Below are 22,647 nucleotides of genomic sequence, written 5' to 3'. Positions count from 1 at the left end.
TTCACAATATAAGGTAAGGTGTTTTAAGTTTTCTATCCAAATTTTGCCCTCACAAAATCTACACCATGGGTTCTGTCCGACTTGAGTATCTTTTTCCCATTTAATAGTTTTCCCAAAAGTATGGAACTGATCGAGTTTGAATCTCAGATACAAATCTGTTTATTCGCCGGAAATTTTGTCAAATAGGCTTTGCGAGGCACTCACGATGTTGCGAATTTTGCAGCTTCAGAATATAATCTTTTTATTTGCATTTCCTCTATTGTTACTAACCAATCCTGCTCGTATAAATGTTTCTTTACATATCCCGCGCGGAATTCAAGATCTATTGGTTTTAAACCACATTCAGCAGGTTTCTTTATCATACATTTTGAAAACACCAGCAACGATGTAGGAACACGATTCCCAATCATAATTAAGAATTCCTCATACAATGACTGTTGCGGCGGAAACATCATCTTCCCATAATTTGTTAGCTGTCGCCAGTGAAACCTGGTTGATAAGGTGGAGATTTCCAACTCCTGTCGTAAGATACAGTTTGGTAGTGATTTTGAGAGTCTCAAAGTTGAATTCCACAATTGCCCTTGGATTTGATCTAATATTGAGTCTATGTTACAAAGACATAAATCAAGTCCATAAAGTAGAATTGCTTCCACTTTCAGCATGTAGAATTGCAAGAGTGGTTCCATTGAAAATTTACAATGTTTCATGAATACCATCCGCATTTGTGTGGTTAGAACATTTTTTTTTACGTTTAGATTTGCAAACCACGTTTTTCTTGAGGGTGAATCAATTACATCATACCCCAAGTATCTCATATTTAATGCAATGGGCATTTTGATAGCATTTATAGACCATTGCATCTTGGGAAGTTTCTTTTTCATGTTTTTTAGTATGAAAATACTTGACTTCTCGACGTTACATGTTAGGTAGTTTTTAAAAAGATAAGCTGCAAATATTTCCAATTTTCTTTGTAAGCCGTATGGGGTTCGGTGAAAAATCAGCACATCATCTGCAAATGCAATCCATTGGATACGCAAATGTGCCAATCTTGCTGGATAACTTATTTCCGCATTCCATATTGCCTCAATGTCAGAGATGTAGAGGTTAAACAGGGTAGCTGCCAAGTTGCAACCCTGCTTAACCCCCACCTCAGTTGGAATCGGGACAGTTGTGGAGCCAGAATTGTTAATGCGGACCAAATATGATGTATTGTGTTGTAATTTGGCCAACATTGCAATTAGATGATGCGGAATCCCCATTGCATCCAGCTTTTCCCAAAGAAGAGTCCTAATGACGCAGTCAAAAGCTGCTGTTAAGTCCACGGATGCCATATACAGTGGACCCGTATTTGGAATATTCGTTTGGGCAATTAAATGCGCGAGAATGGTCGCATTCAAACAGTTCCCATTCCGGCACGGAAGCCGATCTGAAATGTCGAGAGGATAGCTTGTCGTTTTATGATCGCCTTAAGCTGTTGTAGCAACAAGATAGCCAGGATCTTGGCACTTGCATCAATCAAAGCAAATGGACGAAAATTGCTTGGATTTGTTTTGTCACCTTTCTTATGGATCGGAACTATGACCGATTGGAGCCAAGATGAAGGAATAGTAGATGAGCGAAAAATCTCATCAAATTGGGTTTTCAATATCGGAGCCCATAATTGGACATTTTCTTTCAATACACATGGTGGAATGCAATCCGGGCCAGGAGCTCTTGATTTATTCAGCTTTTCGAGTGCCCATGTGATATCCTCTAGTGACCAACCCTCACATTTTTCCAACGATTGGTTATTAAACTTAGCGGCAAGTACTTTAAATCTTTCCGGTAAAGCAAATTTTTCTTTGTAATGTTGTATCCATGTTTCTGCACTTATACTGGAACTTTGATTCACCATTTGTTGGAGATCATTACCCCTTAGGAGTGACCAGATGGAGCGCCTATCATTTCTACAAAATGAGGCTATCATTGATTGATTTGTTGAGTTATGAAGTTAGATTCTATAATTTTTTATGTGATTACCATATTTATTGAGTACTTTTTGTTTTTGTGATAATCAAGGTTAGATAAACCCATTCTATTTAATTGCGAAATTTCACAATTCTTTTGTTTCTTTAGGATTGCAACTCGAGTGGCCAATAGATCAACTACTGGCGGCTTTGATATTTATTTTGCTTTTAGAAAGACCAGTTATAGGAGCGCTATTGTTATGATTAGAGTTTTGTATAGTAGATGAGACTGTTACATTTGAGTCATAATCATTCCTGCAACTGTATGCAAGCATCTTAATGATAGCATTTAGATTTTTACAAGTTTTCGTATTCCATCGTAAGGAAGCACCTGGTCGATCTTCCAAAATAAACACACTAAATGGATCTAATGGCAAGATTGGAATAATTAGTTGAAAAGCTGCATATAAAATACAATGATCACTCAATTCAATCGTCGCGATCTCTACTCCCTTGCAACCAGATGATAGTTCCCCAGATACCGCAATGTAGTCGATACATGACGATCTGTTGTTTCGGGACCATGTGGTCACCTTTCCTATTGCAAGAAAAGGTAGTATGTCTATATTCCAACGCTTAAAAAATTGATGAAAGCGTATTCCTCGTCTCCTACTGGACAAGAATTGACTTTGTGGGTGAATTTGAGTTTCATTTAGGGGAGTTACAAGGCAATTTGAATTAAAATCGCCCCCTATAATTATTTTTGCATTAGGCCATTTGCAAAAAACTCCGTCAAGCAAGGAATCCAGATCATTCAATAGTGAATCCACTGCGGTACCCAATGGGTTAAAGTATACTGATACTATTAAGACATAGTCCATTGATGATAGTCCTGTGTTAATCACAATCGCAATGTAGGATGTTGTCATACAGGTTAATAACAGGGAGTAAACAAGAGCAGTATTTATCAAAATGGAGATCCCCCCCCTGATGGTCTGCCTTTGGGTACTCGTGTCGCAGGCATGGAATATGGCATGAAACCTCTAATTTCAAGTGGTTTAACGGCCATGTTTTCCTGGCATAACGCTATGTCAGCAATTTCATGCGGGGCATATCTAGTTGCCCACATTTTCAAGTTTTTTAGTCCGCACGAGTTCCATGATATTGCTCGAAGGAGCTTTTTGCTACTACGAGTGATCTATAATTGGCCCCTCCTTTCGATTCCCTTATATTGCCGGTAGCCAAGACCAGTCTTTTGATACATCAGAGATAGCAAGCAGCTGTGCCAAGACTGCCGTATCCGTTAAATTATTTACATTGGCCGCTGGTGCTTGGTTATTATTATTTGTGGTATTTGAAGGAATGGTCTCATTGAAGGTTTTAGCTTCAGCAATTGTCTGAATTTGGAAAACAGCCAATCCCAGCATTTTTAGCTCTCGTCTGTGGTTCCAAATCAATTCAGCAATTATTGGAGATTGAAGTTCCAAAACCATCCTATAATTTTTTATGGATGGAAGAGTGATCCATATCATGTCATTTGAGACCAGCGTTCTTAGTGCTGGAATTTTTTTAAAGGATCTATTTAGATCTTGGTCTCCATTAATTTCCGGTGTACTGATCCAGCCCAAAATACTTGATATTGGCTTTACATACATGGATTGATCCACAGATTCCTCCATTGCCAAAGATTTTTTCGGCACCACCTCACCGTCGGCATGATTGGTAGCTTTGAGTTGCATATTTTTTTCCAGAACCAGGCAGGTCGAGTGTCTCCCAATGCTTTGTTGTTCCGTTTTCCTCAGATTGCACTGAGGGTACGTTTTTTGTTATATTGGATGTCTGCGCCTCTAACTGCGGGGCATTTATTTTACACTTTTGTTCAACCTTCAGTTGAGGAGGCGTGATTTCATCGTTATGCTTCCCCAATGGTAGCCCACTGTCTTCTGAGGAATCTACTTCTGTGACTGTTCGTTCAGTAGTTTTCTTGTTGGGAATTGGTTTGTAGAACGCTGATAAAGACTGTTGAGAGGAGGACAGTGAAGCCGCAAATTCTTTGTTTGGCCGAAATGAATTTATCGGTCACAGACACTTGGTTTATTTCGTTGTTAGAAGCGGCATTCAATTGAAGTTGCACAGCAAGGCGACTTGCAATAGTGAGTTCGTCCACATCAATCGTTACGTCAGATTCTGTATTGCCAGCAGAGGCATCAATGCTTGCCTCAGTTGGCTTTACCTTAACATTCAATTTTGGATCGAGGTTAAGATTTTGTTTGATTTGTTTTTTTTGTTTGAAGTTTTGCATACCTTGTAATTTCTCATTGCGTAAGTTTAATCTATTTACTGCACGGGTATGCAATCTTTTTTGTTTACGTGATAGAAATTGTTTTTGCCCTTGAGGCTCAATATGTACCTCTCGTGGGGGGGGGGGTTCCAAATTCACGACTTCCCTCACATTTTCCTCTTTTATTAATTCAATCAAGTCGGATGGACTATCAGGTGATTGGTCAGAAACTTTATTCTGTACAATCAACTGATTAGAACCATTCAATTCTGGTTGCAGATCATTAGGTTGAGTAAAGAAAAATAATTGGTCAATTTTCTCTGCATGAAGCGTTACCATTTGGCAAAGCTGTGCATGTGAATAAATTTGTATCGTGTCCACATTTTTTGGTGCATTCACAATCTGGGCAAACGTCGAGGGAAAACTATAAACTGGATCCCCCCCCATTCCCTTTTCAAGGATCCTGTGGCTCACTAAGGTAATTCTCTGTTTGGGATGCTGATGTGACAGTGCATATGCAAGGAGTACTAGGCGAGTAACAGCCTTTTTCCTTTTTATAATTCTCAGCAAAAATATAACCCTCCAATTTGTTAAGTTTAGAAGATATTCCGAGCAACGCTGTTTTTATATCACGAAGTTCGTAGTGCGTGTACCCGTGGCCCTTGTCAAGTAAGTTGAGAATCCTTGACATTACGGGGTAGGAAGCTTCAAAGATCAGGAGATCCTCCACATCGGAGGATGATTTAGGTTGGAAATTCTCATGAGTCTCGATCTTCGGCAATTTATTGTGAGTGGAATCTCGCATGTCCGGAGAAGAACACACCACTCCCCCCTTAATTTGGGAAGGGCCATCATTACATAGGTCTATAGGGACCTGATTGGAGGCGGAATTTTTGAAATCATTATAGGAATTAGCAGTTTCCAGTGCTGAAATGCGTGGGATATCACAATGGAGATGTACTTTATGCTTGCCAATTGGCCGTACTGTAACTGGTGTGGACGGGCCATCAGACATTATGATCCGTTTCTCCAATTCCATTAATACCGCAGGAGCCAAGATCGAAATGTCAGATGGTGGACCCATATTAATGTCTTCCATGCTACCCAAGGCGTGATTAATCACTGGATCTGGGACACTTAAGAAACTTCTCCTTGTTTTAGTTGGATTGGCGAGATTCTCATGCTTATTAGCAGTACTACTTACATTTATTGGATTGTCATTCGCGATGGCATTAACATTCGCGATAGCCTCATTATTTCCGTACATTTCATCTAATTTCTTCATTGTAGCATCAATGTTATGTTTTTTTGGAATGATAATCGTTTCCTTTAGCCCACTCCGTAGTCGAGAAGTCATAGTTTTACATACAACAAAAGTCGTGACATTTTTTCGTGAGCAGTGGTGGATCGCGAGCCGGGCTTTTAGCCTTACTCTTGTTTTTACAATATAAAGGTGCTAGCCTCTAAGCGTTAGGGTCTACCCCCCCGAGTTATAGAAGGATAGTAGCACGTGCAGGAATAGATTATTAATGCAGTACCCCTGCTTTCATAAGACCGTCACTCCTGCAAGTAAAATTTGATTGAAGAAAGGTATCTAACCCGCAAACCCTAAACGTACCTTCCAAGTTCCCAAGTTTAACGCTTCCAGCGCACCGCGAACAGCAAACAGTACTTGATTCGTACTTGGCGGTGCACGCGCGGTGTGCTGGGAGCAGTGTAATTGAAGGCACAGAAAGAGGTGTTCCCCTACACCAGGCGAAGCCTCCGCTCCGGAAGGAACCTAAACAAAAAGCAACCCACTATGGGTTAGTGTTCAGCGGGTCAAAACTGCACTAGCAACACACTCCAATTCTATGCAAGTCCACAGTCCCTAACAACAACAACACAACTCCACAATTAATGGAGCGGTGTACCTACTGTGCACACTGAGTGCACTGTGCACGCCCACACCCTATACCGCCCGCTTACTAATCCAGGCTGGTGGGTACCGTGTCCTTAGAAAGGGGTGTTAAACAAAAAGTCACCTAGATCCTGGAAAGTCAGGCAAAGACTGGTGTAACAGCTTGAGACGTCCTCCAGTCGGCAAGATTTTTCACGAGCTTGAGCCTTCAGCGAAATCCCTCGGAGTCAGCAAAGTCGGGACCACGTTAAACTCAGCAAACCGGGCGGCAAACTCAGCAAACAGTACTTGATTCGTACTTGGCAAGATGCTGCGCCAGCCTTCCCCCAACCGGCGAACCATAGGGCATGGCCTCATGACTGAGCTGCAGCGGCGTTGCCTGAGGGCAAAGAGTCAACAGCCCGAGCGGCCTTTGCACCTCAAGTACCTGGTTTTCCACCTCTGGCACTCCTACGGTGGCCCCTTTGACTGGCAGCTCATCTCGCTTTACCGAAGGATGAATAATAACGAAAGGAACCTCCCCTCCATTGCTGTCCCCTAGGACGAAAAGGCGGAGGTGGGCGAACTGCAGCACCCAACGACTTCGCTGCAGCTTTGGAGGTCTGCAACCTCTCAAGACTCTCGTCAGCCTTGCTGCCAAAAAGATGTTCCCCATCAAAGGGCATGTTGAGGAGCCGGGCCTACACATCAGGAGCAAACCCCGACTTCCGCAACCACGCAAACCTGCATATCACGGTGCTCGTCGCCATGGACCGGCTGAAGTAATCTCCCATGTCCAAACCCGACTGAACGGCCTCACACATGGCATCCTTGCCATCCTGAACCATGGCAAGGAAACCATCCCGTTCATCCTCTTTAGGAATATGCCGAGCAGGACCTCTCCCGCGAATCGTGCCGACCACCCGAGCCCAAAGGAGTGCGAGCGGTGTCTCTCAACCGATCCCACTCGGAGACGCGGACGGACCAGTGCCCTGCGATACGAGAATCGCTAACATTTTCTTCCCGAAGGAAGTCCATTCCTCCGGCGTCGCATGCTTGGAGGGATAAGCGACCCGCCTGCGGGCGGAGTCCTGGGTTGAGGACGGGGAAGGCGACCGATGACGGTGCTTCCGGGAGTGCCTTGAAGAGGCAGAGGAGTGGCGGGACCGACTCCGGGACCAAGACCCACTGGACTTCCGACAACAATGCGGAGAGTCGCCTCTCGAATTGTCCGTCGAAAGCCCCGCAGACCTCGACTTCTGTGGCTTAGACACCTTACCTACCGATAACAACTTCTTGCGCTCCCGCAAGGCTTTTGACGTGAGCGACTGGCAGTCAACACAGTCATCCATGTCATGGGCCTCTCTGAGGCACCAGAGGCAGGCATCGTGCAAGTATGTAACCGACATCTTGGATCCAAAGTCCCCGCACTTCTTAAAGCCCGGACGCGGTGTGGAAGACGAGGTAGACATCTTCATGAAGAAAGACTTCACAAAACGAAACAGGTTCGAAGAACTGAGAAAGAACAAGAACTCCAAAGAGTCGAGGCGCGCCGAGATCTCCGAAGCAAACACGTTCGCGGAAAAAACGGAACTGAGGCTATGGGCGTCGTGCGTCCTACTTTTTTAAAAAAAAATATCTTTATTGTTTTTCAAGAAAAGACAAAGAAAATAGAAAGGAAAAAAAAACACAAATACAACATACAAACACATAACATAACTGGCATGTTGGCATTTCTACGAATTTCTTTTAGTGGGTTCATTTCTTCGGCGCTTGCTGGCAGCCTTGCTATCTTGTCACCGGCTGTTTGTGTGGGCAGGTACTACCCCCCATTTATGCTGTCCATTTGTTAAGTGCCCGTGCTTGACTGTCTTAACTCCATCATTGTTCTCGCGCCTCCTCCAGGCCTTCATCTCCCCCACCACCCTCCTCTTGGCCAAATAAGTCCTGAACCAGAGAGTTCCATGCTGCTATTTTCTCTGCTGTTTCCCCTTCCCCTCTTTGCACTGCTCTTATCCACACCGCGGTTTCCGCCAAAGTCCACTTGCGGAGATCCGACCACCATGACTCTACGGTCGGACCTTCCTTTGTTTTCCAGGCCATTGCTATCCATCTTTTGGCCAATATGCATATCAAGTCTTTCATCTTAGCTAGATGTGTTCTGTGTCTGCCCCCTCTTGGGAAGAGGCCCAGCAAGTACCTCTCTGGGTGCTCCATCTGTATCTGGAATCCACTGTCTATTATTCTGGCTCTAATGCCCTCCCAGAAGGTTTGTATGGTTGGGCACGCCCAGAACATTTGGAGCATGTCTGCTTCGTCAGCCGAGCATCGAGGGCATTTGTTCTGATCTCCCTCATACATTTTATTCATCCTCTTGGGTGTGAGGTACGCCCTGTGAGTCATGTACAGCTGTGCCTGTCTGAATCTTGCGTTCCTGGACACTTTCTTTGGATATTTTAACGCTCTGCTCCATTCCTGGTCGCTAAAGGGCCTGTGGAGTTCCGCTTCCCAGCTCTGTCTTATTTGAAGTTCTTTCTTGTTACTGGCGTGCAGCATCTGGTCATATAACCTGGAGGTCGTGTGCGTTCCCTCAGATATATCATACCACGTGTCTAGCTCCCTTATGGTGTCCTCCTGGTCCTCCCATCCCGGCCATCTTTTCTTGATTTTGAGGATCATACTGTTATGGAGGATGAATTGGCCTTCATGTATATCAAATTCCTCCGCCATTTCTTGGAAGTCCGCCCACCTCCCTTCTTTCCACAGATCCCCAATTTGTGCCACATCTTTTCCTTCCCACTCAGTTCGGTAGATTGCTAATGTGTTTGTGTCCGTGCCCATCAGTCCCGCGAGAGGGATCTGCGCCGACTGGGGGTCCTGTACCCCTGCAGCTTCCACGCTCTGTTCCACAACCCCACTGCGAGGCCAAGCAGGCGTGGCAGGGTCTTAAGTAGGGATTTGTCCAGCCATAGTATTTCTCTCAAATAATATATTTTTAGTGTTGGCTGCAAAATAATTGTGTCGATCGTCTCATCCTCCCCTAGCCACTTGACTGCGAACTGGAGCTGCTCTGCTAGATAATGCATCTCAAAGTCGGGCAGTCTAATGCCCCCTTCTTCGTAGTCTCTCTGTAGGGTTTTCAGGGTGATTCTACGTCTGCCCCCAGCCCACAAGAAGCACCCTGATATTGAGTTTAACTTTCTTAAGAAGGTCTTGGGGATCCTAAGTGGGATGTTCGTAAGGTAATTGAGTAGGCGTGGAAGTACCACCATTTTCAAGAGGGCCGCTCTACCCATCATCCCCAGTGGTAGCGTTCCCCAGAATTTCATAGACCTCTGTGTCCTTTCCAGGGCTGCCTGCGTGTTATGTTGTGCATCCTACTTATAACATCCAGTGACGTCGGCCGTCGGAGGAGGTCCTCGAGGGCGGCGTATCAACGTCATCGACGCAGGACGCAGACGCGAAGATTTTCCGAAGCAGCACAGCTGTGGTGATTACTGTCATAGATATGGAATACGTCGGAGGACCCAATCCCCTCAAATGTATCCCTTCTGAGACTTGTGGAATCTGCTTAGATCACATAATATGCATAGATTAGCAAGCAGTGTTAGAAGAAGGAGGTGGGATGTGAGAAGGGTCATGAGCAAAGAAATGTCTTAGAACCGCTTGTCCCACTTGAGTATCTGTCTTGGAATGAGTGTCAATGCAGTATTGCTGAATAAAGCTGTGAATAGAGCTCCATGTAACTGCTTTCCAAATGCTGTCAAGGGGTACATTTGCAATGAAAGCCATAGTGGCTCCAGTACCTCTTGTAGAGTGGCCCCTCGGTGTAAAAGGCAGTGATTTATCTGAGAGGCAATAGCACAGTTGGATACATCCGACTATCCATCTAGAAATGGCATTCTTTGAGACACGATATCCTTCTCTGCCTAGAGCTAAGGAGACGAACAGTTGATCTGTCTTTCTTAGCGGCCTGGTCTTGTCTACATAGTAGAGGACCGCTCTCCTCACATCTAGTGTGTGGAGTTTCACCTCAGAAGAGCTTTTGGGTTCCTGGAAGGCAGCCGGTAGCTCAATGGACTGGTTAACATGGAATTTGGAAATTAACTTAGGTGAAAACCTAGGGTGAGTGCGTAAAACCAGTTTATCCTTATGTACTGTAAATAAAGGATCCTGTACTGACAGAGCTTGAATTTTGCTGACCCTTCTTACGGATGTAATGGCTACTAAGAAGGCAGTTTTATAAGTCAAGTGTTTGAGACTAGATTTGTGCATGAGCTCAAAGGGAGGACCCATGAGCTTAGCAAGTACCACATTAAGGTCCCACCCTGGTGGTGGGTTAGAGATTGGAGGGTGGAGTCTCTTTACCCCCTCCATAAATGCTTTGACAACTGGCACTTTCCACCATGACACCTTGTTAAGGGAAGTGATGTAAGCTGATAAAGCCGGCAGGTGCACGTTAAGCGAGTTAAACACTACCCTTGCATCCAATAGGTGGAGCATATAGGCGACGACATTAGAAGGAGTACAATCAACTGGCTTGATTTGCTTATTCTGGCACCAAATGAATCTTTTCCATTTGTCAAAGTAACAGTGCCTTGTGTTAGGTTTCCTTGACTCTTTCAAGATATCCACACATCTCTGCGGTAAATTGAGATGTCCACACTCAATGACTTAAGAAGCCATGCTGCCAGGTTCATCGAGTTGGGCTGAGGATGCACTGTTAGACCCTCGTGCTGAGAGAGTAGGTTGTACCGGCACGGGAGTTTGATGGGGTCACATACTGCCAGTTTGCTTAGGTGCAGATACCATGGTTGTCTCCCCCACATAGTAGCAACTAGGATGAGCGTCATCGATTACCTGTGCATCTTGTTGAACACCTTCCTCATCAGAGGAGTTGGTGGAAAAGCGTAGGTGAGGCGGATCCGCCAATCCCTCATGGTCCGTTCCGACATGTTCTTGCAAAACGCACAGTCCTTCTCCACGTGCGTTTTGTCTTCGTGAAGGCAGTAGATGCATCTAGAATGCTCGTCCTCCTTGAAGACATTATGCAATCCGCATCCAGGGCAGCTCCTGAACAGCTTGGATCCGGGTGTCATGCTCCCTTTTTCCTGGGCTATGTCCACGTGGGGTAGGCCTCAAAGAATCTTCTGGAATCCTCCAAGAAGCGGAACTCGATGAAAACTTCGCCCTTGAGGGGTGTAGAAAAAAACGGAACGGGTCCCTGTTGATCGGAAGTAGAAACGGTGGAGCTTGAGGCTTGATTGACTGAAAAAAAGAGTTTTAACTCTTTGAAAAATCGCAAAACTCAGTAAAAGCTATAGCACGAGGACTCCCAACACTTGAACGTGCAGTGACAATCTGAAGATGGCTGCCAGAGGATGGCCTTAGGTAGAGGGCAGTCATTGGCTGGCGGCAGTATGACCCAGAGACCAGTGATTGGTTATTAGGAGAAAGACATTTCAGAAACGAAACTGATCTTTTTCTCTACAGAGGATTCCCAGCCTGACGACGGGGAATATTCTGAGCATGTGAATCCATGCCAGACCCCATGCAGGAGAAGTAGAACTATGTAGATGTTTGTTAACTTGTCAAATAGTCGCAGAGATTACCAATTGTATCATGAAGCGTTTCTTCTTTCTAACATTGAGCATTATATTATGGTGAAAAAAAGAGATGCAAATAATAAGCCCCATAGGATACAGAAAGGCATTGTAATAAATGTGCAGATAGTAATTCTCTGCTATAGCCATTATCCCCTTTGAGAGGGGTTCCTACTCTTGTCTACTACAATTCTATAAATAGATTGGGTAGGTCTGCTGTCTTAAACACAGATTCTTAATTTAGCTTTTCAAAGACAAGTTTGTATAAAGCTGCATCTTGGTGTAAAAGTCTTAGTTACTTACCTGTAACTGTATTTCTCCAGCATTGGTATCTTTCATAGATTCACATGCTTGAATATTCCCCGTCTTCAGACTGGGAATCCTCGGTGATAAATTAAATAATATATATATATATATATATATATATATATATATATATATATATATATATATATATATATATATATATATATATATATATATATATATATATATATATATATATATATATATATATATATACACACACACATGCATACACACACACACTGCCACCTAGCAGTGCATGTACATAGCCCATTATAGCCTATGAGCCACTTCATTGTGTAGTCCCTCCACCTCACTTTGGTCCTTTATGGCCCCAGCCAATGAGGCAATGAGGTGGCAGGGCTTAAGCTCCGCCCCCGGCAGCCATCTTCAAATTTTGAACCGTAGAGATTACAGTATGATGGATGCCGAGCATAGGAGCAGCCTCTCAGGGGAGGCGGGCGGGCGCATGTGAATCTATGAAAGATACCAATGCTGGAGAAATACAGTTACAGGTAAGTAACTAAGACTTCTCCAGCATTGGATCTTTCATAGATTCAGATGCTTGAATAGAATACCAAGCAGTTAAAACATGCCACCATAATAAACAGATATGCATAATTACAGAAAAAACATATTTCTGATCAAACCTTTACCATGCAGCAACACAACGGTTACATACTTCGGGAAAGGTGGGAAAAGAGGCTGGTCCTACCTTACACAAAGAGATGGCGGAGCACTGCCTGTCCAACTGCAGTTTCTTTGTTGGTATCTTCAGTCAGGCAGTAGTGTTTCGCGAAAGTATGTAGAGTGCTCCACGTGGCAGCTCTGCATATGTCTTTCAAGGCCACCCCTGCGTGGAATGCTGTTGACGCCGCCCTTCCTCTGGTGGAGTGAGCAGACGGCGGTCTAGTTAAAGGGTCGCCTTTCAACTGATGGCAGTGGGTGATGCAGGACGATACCCAGCGTGCCAGACTTTGTTTGGATATATGTTGGCCCTTTGTACGGCCAGAGAAAGAAATGAATAGCCGGTTTGAGGAGCGGAACTCCTTGGTTCTTTGCAAGTAAAACTTCAACACCCTAGAAACGTCTAGAGTGTGTAATGTCCTTTCCGCTTCCGAAGCGTGATTCTGGAAGAAGGTTGGTAACACAATGCGCTCAGTGAAGGACATCTCCGATAGTACCTTGGGGAGGAACTTCGGGTGAGGCCTTAAGATGACGCGGTCCTTCTGGAACAAGGTAAACGGAGGTTCCGAAGACAAAGCTTGCAACTCACTGATCCTTCTGGCCGATGTGATGGCTACCAGGAAGGATGTCTTCCAGGACAAGAATTTCATATCGCATCTATGTATGGGCTCGAAGGGAGGTTGCATGAGGGCCGTTAAGACAGTGTTGAGGCTCCAGTCCGGAACTGGTGTAGGTGTAGGCGGATAAGTACGCATCAGTCCTTTCAGGAAGATCTTGATCGCTGGTAAGGAGAGTAAGGCTTGCGTCTCCGCGGTTACTGTGTAGGCCGCTATGGCTGACAGATGGACCTTGATAGAGGACAGTGAGAGCCCTGATTTAGCCAGGTGCAACAAGTAAGGCAGAATTTGATCAACCGAGGCCGTGAGGGGATCGATCGCAGAGGTCTCGCACCATTTGGAAAACCTGGTCCATTTTCTGGTGTAGGTGAGTTGCGTGGACGGGGCTCTAGCGGCCCTGATGATATCCCAGCATTCTGATGGTAACTTTAGGTGCATTAGTTTACGCTGCTCAGGAACCATGCCTTGAGGGACAGGCTCCTCAGGTCGTGATGGAGGACCTTGCGGTTCTGTTGTGTCAGTAGATATTGATGTGATCTGAGACGAATCGGGGTTTTGCAGGATAGATGTCTCAGCGTCGGGTACCAGACTTGCCGTGCCCTATCGGGTGCAATAAGAATCAAGGAACAATCCTGTTCTTTCACCCTGCGAAGTACCCTCGACATGAGGGGAATGGGTGGGAAGGCATAGAGGAGCTTCCCCGACCAATCCACTGAGAACGCGTCTCCCAGCGATTGGTGCTCGGGGTATCTTGACGCAAATCTCTTGCATTTTTTGTTGTTCCTGGTGGCGAAAAGGTCGATCTGCGGATGGCCCCATAAGGCAAAGATCCGTTGGGTTTCTTTTTCGTCCAGCTCCCACTCGTGTGACGCTGTGTATTCTCTGCTTAATCTGTCCGCTAGGACATTGTCCACTCCTGGAAGCTGCTCTGCCCTGATCTGTATCCCGTAGCGCAAGGCCCATGCCCATAGCTGTTGGGCTTCTTGCGACAGAATCTGAGACCTCGTGCCTCCCTGCTTGTTTGTATAGTGCATGGAGGTTGTGTTGTCTGTCTGGACTGTAAGAACTTGACCAGCTATAACCGGTAGGAAGGCTTTCAGCGCCAACCTTACGGCCCTGAGCTCCAACACGTTGATGTGGAGTTGGGACTCTTGTGCCGACCAAGATCCCTTGGTTTGGAGGCCTGCAAGATGAGCGCCCCAGCCTGATAAGGAAGCGTCCGTCCGCAGCAGGAGGGTCGATGTCGGTGCTTGAAACGGCATTCCCTGTAGAAGATTCCTCGGAGCGTTCCACCATCGAAGGGCCTTGTGCAACGTCGATGGAACCTGGACAATGTCTTCCCAGCATCCGAAAGCTTGTTTCCATTGGTGGTCCAGAGCTTCCTGAACCGGCCTCATGCGAAGCCTGCAGTTCGGTATGAGGAATATGCATGATGACATCATGCCCAATAGGGATTTGTAAGAGCGCACAGATGTTGTCTCTTTCTGTAGGAAGTTCGAAGTTAAGCGTAGAATCGCTGCTATTCTCTCTGTGGATGGTCTCACTCTGGGAATGCTGGAGTCTAGCTCGGCTCCCAGGAAGAGAGCTACCTTGCTGGGTACGAGGCAGAACTTCGTCTGGTTGATGGAGAAACCTAACTCTTTTAGGAGGTTGACCGTCCTTGACACTGCCGAACGAGCCTTTGCAGCTGAACTTGCCTTTATCAGCCAATCGTCCAGGTATGGAAAAACGTCCGTTCCTGCTCTCCTGAGACTTGCCGCTACCGGTGCCAGGCATTTAGTGAAAACTCTTGGCGCCGATTTTAGGCTGAACGGAAGCACTTGAAACTGAAAGTGGAGCCCTCCCACTGTGAACCTGAGGAACTGCCTGTGTGCTGGATGGATCGGGATGTGGAAATAAGCATCCTCCAAGTCTAAAGTGGCCAAGAAGTTGTGCTTGTTTACCAAGGTAGCACCCCTTGTAGAGCCACCATCTTGAAAGTTATGTGCTTGATGAACTTGTTGAGCGCCCTCAGGTCCAAGATGGGTCTCCATTGACCGTTTTTCTTTCGGACGAGGAAGAATCGGGAGTAAAAACCTTTTCCCCTCTGAGAATAAGGAACTGGTTCTACTGCTGCCTTCTGGAGCAGTTTTTGCACTTCGGACATGACCTGTTTTAGCATATGCACTCTGCGAGATGTTGGAGGCAGGGAAGGAGGTTGGTCCAGAAATTCTAAGGTGTGACCCTTTCGGATCACCTGTAACACCCATTTGTCCGATTTAATTGACCGCCAGCGCTGGAAAAACTGGCTCACCCTTCCCCCCACCGGGGCGTGGCGAAGGGGGGGGGGGAGATTGGTCGTCAGTTCTGCTTTCCTTGCGACTTCCCTTGGGCGGAGCCACGTCTGCCTCTATGGGCGTATCTGTTGGATGACTGATATTTATTGCCTTGGTACGTGCCGCCTTGTGCTTTCTGACCATAGGAGGAGGAGGAACGACTGTATCCCCTGAATTTGGAAGATGAACCTCTAAAGGGACGAAAAGACCGATGGTCCTTACTTTTGTCCTTTAAAGAACTGATGGCTCTGGCTGTGTCAGTGTCTGTCTTGATTGCTTTCAAATGGTCGTCTATCTTTTTCCCAAAAAGATCTTGACCGTCAAATGGCATGTCCAGAATCTGCGCCTGAACTTCAGGTCTAAAGTTAGTAGCCTTCATCCAGGCCTGCCTTCTGAGCACTGTACCGTGCGCCATCTGCCTGAAGCCTGATTCGGCCACATCAACTGCCGCGTCGATCATGTGATCCGATGTTGCTTCACCATCCGCGATAATGGATTTTGCCTCCTCCTGGAGCTCCGGTGGTAATTGTTTCGCCAAGTTAGACATGCGGAGCCAAAGCTCGCGATCGAATCGTGCGGTCATGGCCAGTGCATTACCCGCTCTGATTGTAAGTGATGCAGAAGATGAAACTTTCCTGCCCATGGCTTCCAATTTGCGTCCGTCCTTATCCGGTGGTGCCGACAAAGGTGAGGAGGGGTTGGCGAGTTTCTTTCTGGCCGCCACTGTAATAACTGAGTCCGGTTTCGTATGGCCCCTTAAACAAAGCGGTGCCGAATCCGGAGCTTTATATTTCTTTTCTGGCCTGGACACCAACGCCGGAGTCGATAAGGGCGTAGATAGGATCTTGGATCCAGAATCCCAGATGGTATCGAGGAGGGGAATCGTGGTCACTGTCCTCCTTCGTTTGTCCCTGTGCTCATAGAGCACTGATTGCCTTTCCTCCGAAGAAACCTGAATTTTAAACAGTTCTGCGGCTTTACCTATTATGGTGTGGAAAGAAACGAGATCATCCGGTGGTGAGGCCTTGCCCGGCGAGTCTCTCCTCCTGGGCTTCTCGACGACATAGTCATCCCAATCACTGTGTGCGTCTGGCTCCTGAGTTATTTCTCCTTCTTCTGGTTCCGAAAATTCACCAAAAGGATCCTCCTGCCAGTCTGATACCGAGATGGTGGACGGTACCATGGTGGGATCTACGTCCGGAGATCGCGGTCTGTGCGATGACTGTGGTGACGGAACTCTTGTAGGTGAAGCACTGTGGGTGCTGCTCCTCGGTCTTCGAGCAGGGGATCTCATCCGTTTTTGCGGTCTACTCCTGTAAGGAGAGCAACCCGATGTGCCTGGAATCGGGGATGACTCTCTAGGAATGGGATTAATCGGAACTTGCTTCTCCCTTTGCCGTTTGTAAAATTCTTCTACATTCCTCTGCACTGATAACATGAGCACCTGGTCATGAGGATATTCGGATTCTCCCGTGGACGGGTGCCAAGGAGGGCTGTATTGTTTCGGTAAGGGACCGATGGACTCTTCTACCACTTCTGCATCAGAGAATTCTTCCTGAAGAATTATATCCGGAAGTTCTGCCATGTGCCCCAAAGGTGAAAATTGCTGTACCAGAGGTTCAGTTACAGTATTCTTCTCAATGATATTGCTTGTAATGACAGGAGCTTCAAGAGTAAGAGGCAGTAATTCCTCTGTAACTGCCGAAATTTGCGGTGCCTCTGAAGGCGTTATGGATGGTGTTATTCTCGTCGACGACTGAGATTTTCCCGTCGACGAGGGCTTCGCTGTCGACTGAGATTTTCCCGTCGACGACTGAGAATTTCCAGTCGACGAGGGATTCGTCGTCGACGACTGACATTTTCCCGTCGACGAGGGCTTCGTTGACGAATGTGGAGTGTGCTCCGTGGACGACTGCGTCATGGATGAATGTTTCGTGGACGAGTGGTGTTTCTTGCTCGTCGACGATTACTTCGTGGTCGACATGTCCGATGACGATGATCTAACTGTCGACGATGTCTTAAGCGTCGTCGATGCTGGTTTCGTCGACGGTATGGCCGATGACGGGCCTTTACCTTTCCCTTCATTCGTGGGCGGTTTACCCGCCGACGACTGCCCCCCCCGTTTTTTGCGAACTCCTCCTTACCTCTGGAGGCAGATTTTGCTGCCTTTTTCTGGCTTGAAAGGTTAACTGGAGGCAGAAAGGGTATCAATTCCAGCTTCCTCTTTTTGGATTTGGGAGAGGAACTCCTTTCCACTGAAGAGGCCCTTCTCTTTGAAGTTTGCCTCTCAGATGGAGTGCTGGATTGGACAGGAGCTGTTCTGACAGACTCTTCGTCCGAAGATTGATCCCTGGATTCCAGGTATGAAAGGAGTCTTCTATGCCTGTCATGAAGGGTCTTGGTGGAAAAAGTTTTACAAATCTCGCATTTTTTAATGTCATGTGGGTACAGACAATAAATGTAATGCTCGTGGGGGTCCTTGTAGTAAACCAATTTCTTCTTGCACCTCGTGCAGTCCCTGAACAGGGAAGGCTTCCTGACAGCCTGAGGTGCCTCCATTTCTGAAGAGAAGTTCAGTCGACGATTTTGAGTTTTGCCACCAAGGTTAATTGGAAAGAAAGCCCCTAGGAAGGGGAACAAGATGGAATATATTTTACAAATATATTCCACACAAAAGTAGAAAGAATTTGGAAAAGCTCAGAGAGCTTGAGGATTCCCTGTGTCTGATAGACTGCGGTGAAAAATCTGAAGATGGCTGCCGGGGGCGGAGCTTAAGCCCTGCCACCTCATTGGCTGGGGCCATAAAGGACCAAAGTGAGGTGGAGGGACTACACAATGAAGTGGCTCATAGGCTATAATGGGCTATGTACATGCACTGCTAGGTGGCAGTGTGTATATATATATATATATATATATATATTTTTAAAAAAAAATTATTATTATTATTATTTAATTTATCACCGAGGATTCCCAGTCTGACGACGGGGAATATTCAAGCATCTGAATCTATGAAAGATCCAATGCTGGAGAACTAAATTTAGCATGGGAGGAGATGTGGCATACTGCCTACATTTCAAAGCATAAATGGATGAAAGGATAAAATCCTGAATTCCACACTTGAAAAAAGTGAACAATCCTGGAGAATCACTTTACAAATCCTGTTCCAATGATAGCCACTCTCAGTAGCATAGATCAGACAAATTCCACTGCACAAAATTACACTGACAAGCCACACATCCATGCACAACTCCTCATGAATAGACCATTTGAGATCAGACTATCAGGTCAGTTTCCCCTTTCTTTCCAATGTGCAGTAGGCCAGCACAAAAAAAGGACTCATTTGTGTTGGTCTCAACACCCTTTACGCCAAAATGGAACAGCAAGAAGCATCTTCAACCAAGATGATAAACACATCAACATCACTGGACAAAAAGTCCTGAACCATAAAGGATCCCTTTAACCTAACCATCCCCCCCTTCCTTCTCCAATCAAATCCTATCTTCATCTTGCTCTATCTTACACTATTCAAATAATTCAACCTCGTACAGAGCAGCAATGCCTACAAACACAACACGTAGCCATGATATGATATTTTATTTATATCTCGCTCATACACAAATGTTTCAGAGAGCGGCCAAGCAAAGGGAGAGGAACAAGGGAGAACAAAAAGAAGAATCTTACTAGGCACAGTGACATTAAGAAAGCGCAAGTGCATGGATAAGGGGAAAGGGGAAAAATGCGTGGAAGGGGGAGGAGTGGAAAGTGCGGAACAGAGGAGAGAACAGAAATTAATAAGTGCAATAAATAAATAATAAAGGCAATGAAAAGTGGTAGTGCAGCCAGCAAATGGCAAGTGCATGATTAGTCATATAGGGTATATCTGAGAAGTGCAGAAGAAGAATGGTGGACTGTATGGGTACAGATACATATCCCAGTGCAAGGGTTGGCCTGGAGGCAGTACAGGAGGGAGGGAGGCAGGGTGAGCAGGTACCTGGGCCCGAAGGACAGAGGGTGGCTATGTGCACGGTGCCTAGAGAGAAAAACAGATTAGTAGAGGAGGGTTTTGGGGATGACAAACCGTTGAATGCGTGTTGGCGCTGGCTGGATACGATTGTCCAAGTTCTGGCAGTTATGCCTTTTGTTTTGAATCAAGGTCTAGTTTTAGAATTATTGGTGCATGTGGTTTTTTTATTTATATTGATATACCATAACCAAAACATCAGTGTGGCAATTAATGCCAGTTGGTCAACATTGGTGAGTGCAAACAGCCGATGCGCATTTCGACTCAAGTCAAGTCTTTTTCAAGGCTGTGATTTGTGAGGTGAGTGAGTGGATAAGTGATGTGCAGGGTGCAGTGACATTATTTGAGAAACATTTGGTGCGACATAATCCTTCACGGGTAATTGTTTGGTAATCATAATAACATGTTGTTTCCAGGTTTTATATCAATATCATGAAATCATTGTCGTAATATACGACCAGTAATGCATTGGTTGTAATTATAAGTGGTGACAGTGAGTGGTGGTGGTTAAAAATACATACAGCAAGATATTCATGTTTAAGTTAATGCATATTAACATCATAGGCAGAATGAATCGTTAGTTCAAATAAAGGAGACAAAGTACCAAGGGGGAGAGAGAAGGGGAGACAAGGAAGGTTAGTTAGTTCCAGGCAGAGGCCATGCATAATTCTAAGACACAGGAGTATCTAGAAGGGGGTGATGTAGCTTACCAAATGCAAATAGGATGGTAGAGTTGGTTGCTGGTCCTCCCAAGTCCGGGTGCCAGATTGGGCTGAGTAGCCTAGTCTGCTAGGAGTAAAGGGAATTTTGATTAGTAGTGTTGCTAATTGGGTCATGACTGGTGTTCCAGCACATGGGGTCATACTGAGCGCTAGTAAGAGATCCTCATAATGGAGGTGAAGCAGTAGAGGGGGGCAAAGGCAGAAGCAAACATGAAGGTCTTGAGGTGTTTCCGGAACCAGAGATGGTTCCCGTCAAGTTTCATGGTGGCCGGGAGGCTGTTCCAAAGGGTGGCCTCAGCCGAAGACAGATCTGCCCTCAGCTCGTTTCTTAGCAAAACGACTGACCCTGAGGGAGTTAGAAGTAGAGGAGCGAAGGGCTCGAGAGGGGAGGTATTTACGGAGGGATAGTTGAAGGTATTTTTGACCCAGCACCAGAAGGCCTTCCGGACAGCGCAGAGGGTTTTAAATGTAATCCTTGCATCCACTGGGAGCCAATGAAGGGATTTCAGAGCTGGAGAGATACGATCCCAGGGCTTGAGGCCAATGACAAGTCTTGCAGTCCTGTTCTGGATTAGTTGTAAAGGACAGAAAGTGGAGGCAGGTAGATTTAGAAAGAGGCTATTACAGTAGTCCAACCTAGAGAGAACCAGAACTTTGGAGACAGTGACTTTTTAGAGACGTCAGATGTGTGCGGAGAAGGAAAGTGTGGAGTCAAAGATGACCCCAAGATTCTTAGCCTCACACGTAGGGGGAGGAGGGCCAAGGGAGGCCGGCCAGAGAGTGAGGGGAGGGGAAAGGATGGAGAAGGTGCACCAATGAGGAGGATATCCATCTTGTTGGCATTTAGAGAAAGATCATTGGCGGCACACCAATTTTTAATGGCGATTAGGCAATCAGAGATGAGGGAAGGAGAGGAGGTGTCTGAGGCAAGCCTGAAAATGAGTTTGGTATCATCTGCATAGCACTGGAAGTTTGAGCAGAAAATTGAAATGCAGTAGGCGAGATTTGCCATGTATTGGTTGAAAAGCTGGGGCGAGAGGATAGACCCCTAGGGAACACCACAGGTAGAGAGGGAGATAGAGGATGGGAAGGACCGAAGTTGTACCTGGGAGGGTCGATCAGAAAGGAAAGAGGTCAGCCAGGCCAGAACCTGATTGTTGATACCCAGGTTGTCACAGAGATGATGGAGCTGGATGGTATGGTTGAACCTGTCGAAAGCAGAGGGGAGATAAAGTAGGATGAGGATAGAGGGAATGTTAGAGTCAAGGTTGGAGAGCAGGTCTTTACGGATGTTCAGGAGAGCAGTTTCCGTGCTTCTGGCAGCTCTGAATCCAGATTGGTGGTCATGGAGAGAGCCAACCGAGTCGGAATGAAGGTTAAGCTGGGAGATGGCCAGCTTTTCCAGGAGCTTCCCCAAAAAGGAAGTAAGGCAATTGGGCGATAGTTAGCCGGACAGGAGGGATCAGCTGTGGGTTTAATGAGGAGAGGATGCACAAGGAAGTGCTACAGAGGGGAGGGGAAAGATCCAGAGGCAAAAGAATGGTTACAGAAATCAGCAAGGGCCGGAGCGAGGATATCAATGTGGTCCTTAATGGTTTTAGAGGAACAGGCATGGACTTGTTTAGATGAGGCTTTCATAGATCGGACTTGTCTAGCAACCTCATCCAGGGAGAAAAGAGGAAAGCAGGAGAAAGAGGGTGGGGGTAGCTGAGGGAGAGTCAGCAAGTCAGGACGGAGAGGGGAGAGGAGGGGGGGCGGAGGAGAGGGTGGACAAGATGTCCTGGGTTTTGGAATTAAAGTGAGAGGCAAGGGAATTGCAAAGAGCCTGGGAGGCAAGAGGAGGGGTGGAGACTGAAGCAGGGTTAGCCAGCTCCTTGCAGATTTTTTTTTAAACTCTTTTTATTGAATTTTACAACAAATCAAGGTCAGAAAAAGAAAACCATCCCACCCCCCACCCCCCACCCCCAAAACCGGGAACAAAGGAGCCTTCAACAAATTAAAACTTCTTAAGACTGGACAGTTCCTCCATCTCACTGTAACTCCAACAGTCTGAGGCGTTGCGGGCACCACATCACTCGGTAGTCATCCTTGAGAAAGTCCATAACCTCCCCCCAGTCTGCAGCAAAGTCCTGTAGTTTGTCCTCCATTGCGTAGGACGCCCATTCCATTCCAGCGATCTCCCAAATTTTACGAAACCAATCAGGACTCGCAGGAATATCCGGGCTTTTCCACCGCTGGGCTATTAACATCATAGCCGCGAGGATCAAAAT

General features: G+C 46.1%; 1 protein-coding gene across 7 annotated transcripts in view; it reads right to left on the bottom strand.

The window, feature by feature from the left end:
* RALGPS2 (Ral GEF with PH domain and SH3 binding motif 2) overlaps positions 1 to 22,647 on the bottom strand; it is a 2,782,724-nt gene that overhangs the window by 2,213,512 nt on the left and 546,565 nt on the right. Inside the window, exon 1 of one of the 7 annotated variants that reach the window (XM_069641170.1) lies at positions 20,366 to 20,418. The exons of the other annotated variants lie outside the window; for them this stretch is intronic. The gene's annotated coding sequence lies outside the window, so the exon portion shown is untranslated. Of the gene's footprint in view, positions 1 to 20,365; positions 20,419 to 22,647 lie in introns of those variants that run through there. 7 annotated transcript variants of the gene reach the window in all.

The sequence above is a fragment of the Ambystoma mexicanum genome, chromosome 1q (assembly GCF_040938575.1).
Source record: "Ambystoma mexicanum isolate Mex_15411 chromosome 1q, UKY_AmexF1_1, whole genome shotgun sequence".
Lineage (NCBI taxonomy): Eukaryota > Metazoa > Chordata > Amphibia > Caudata > Ambystomatidae > Ambystoma > Ambystoma mexicanum.
The sequence above is the reverse complement of the archived record's forward strand: the minus strand, read 5'-3'. Positions and strand labels throughout refer to the sequence as shown.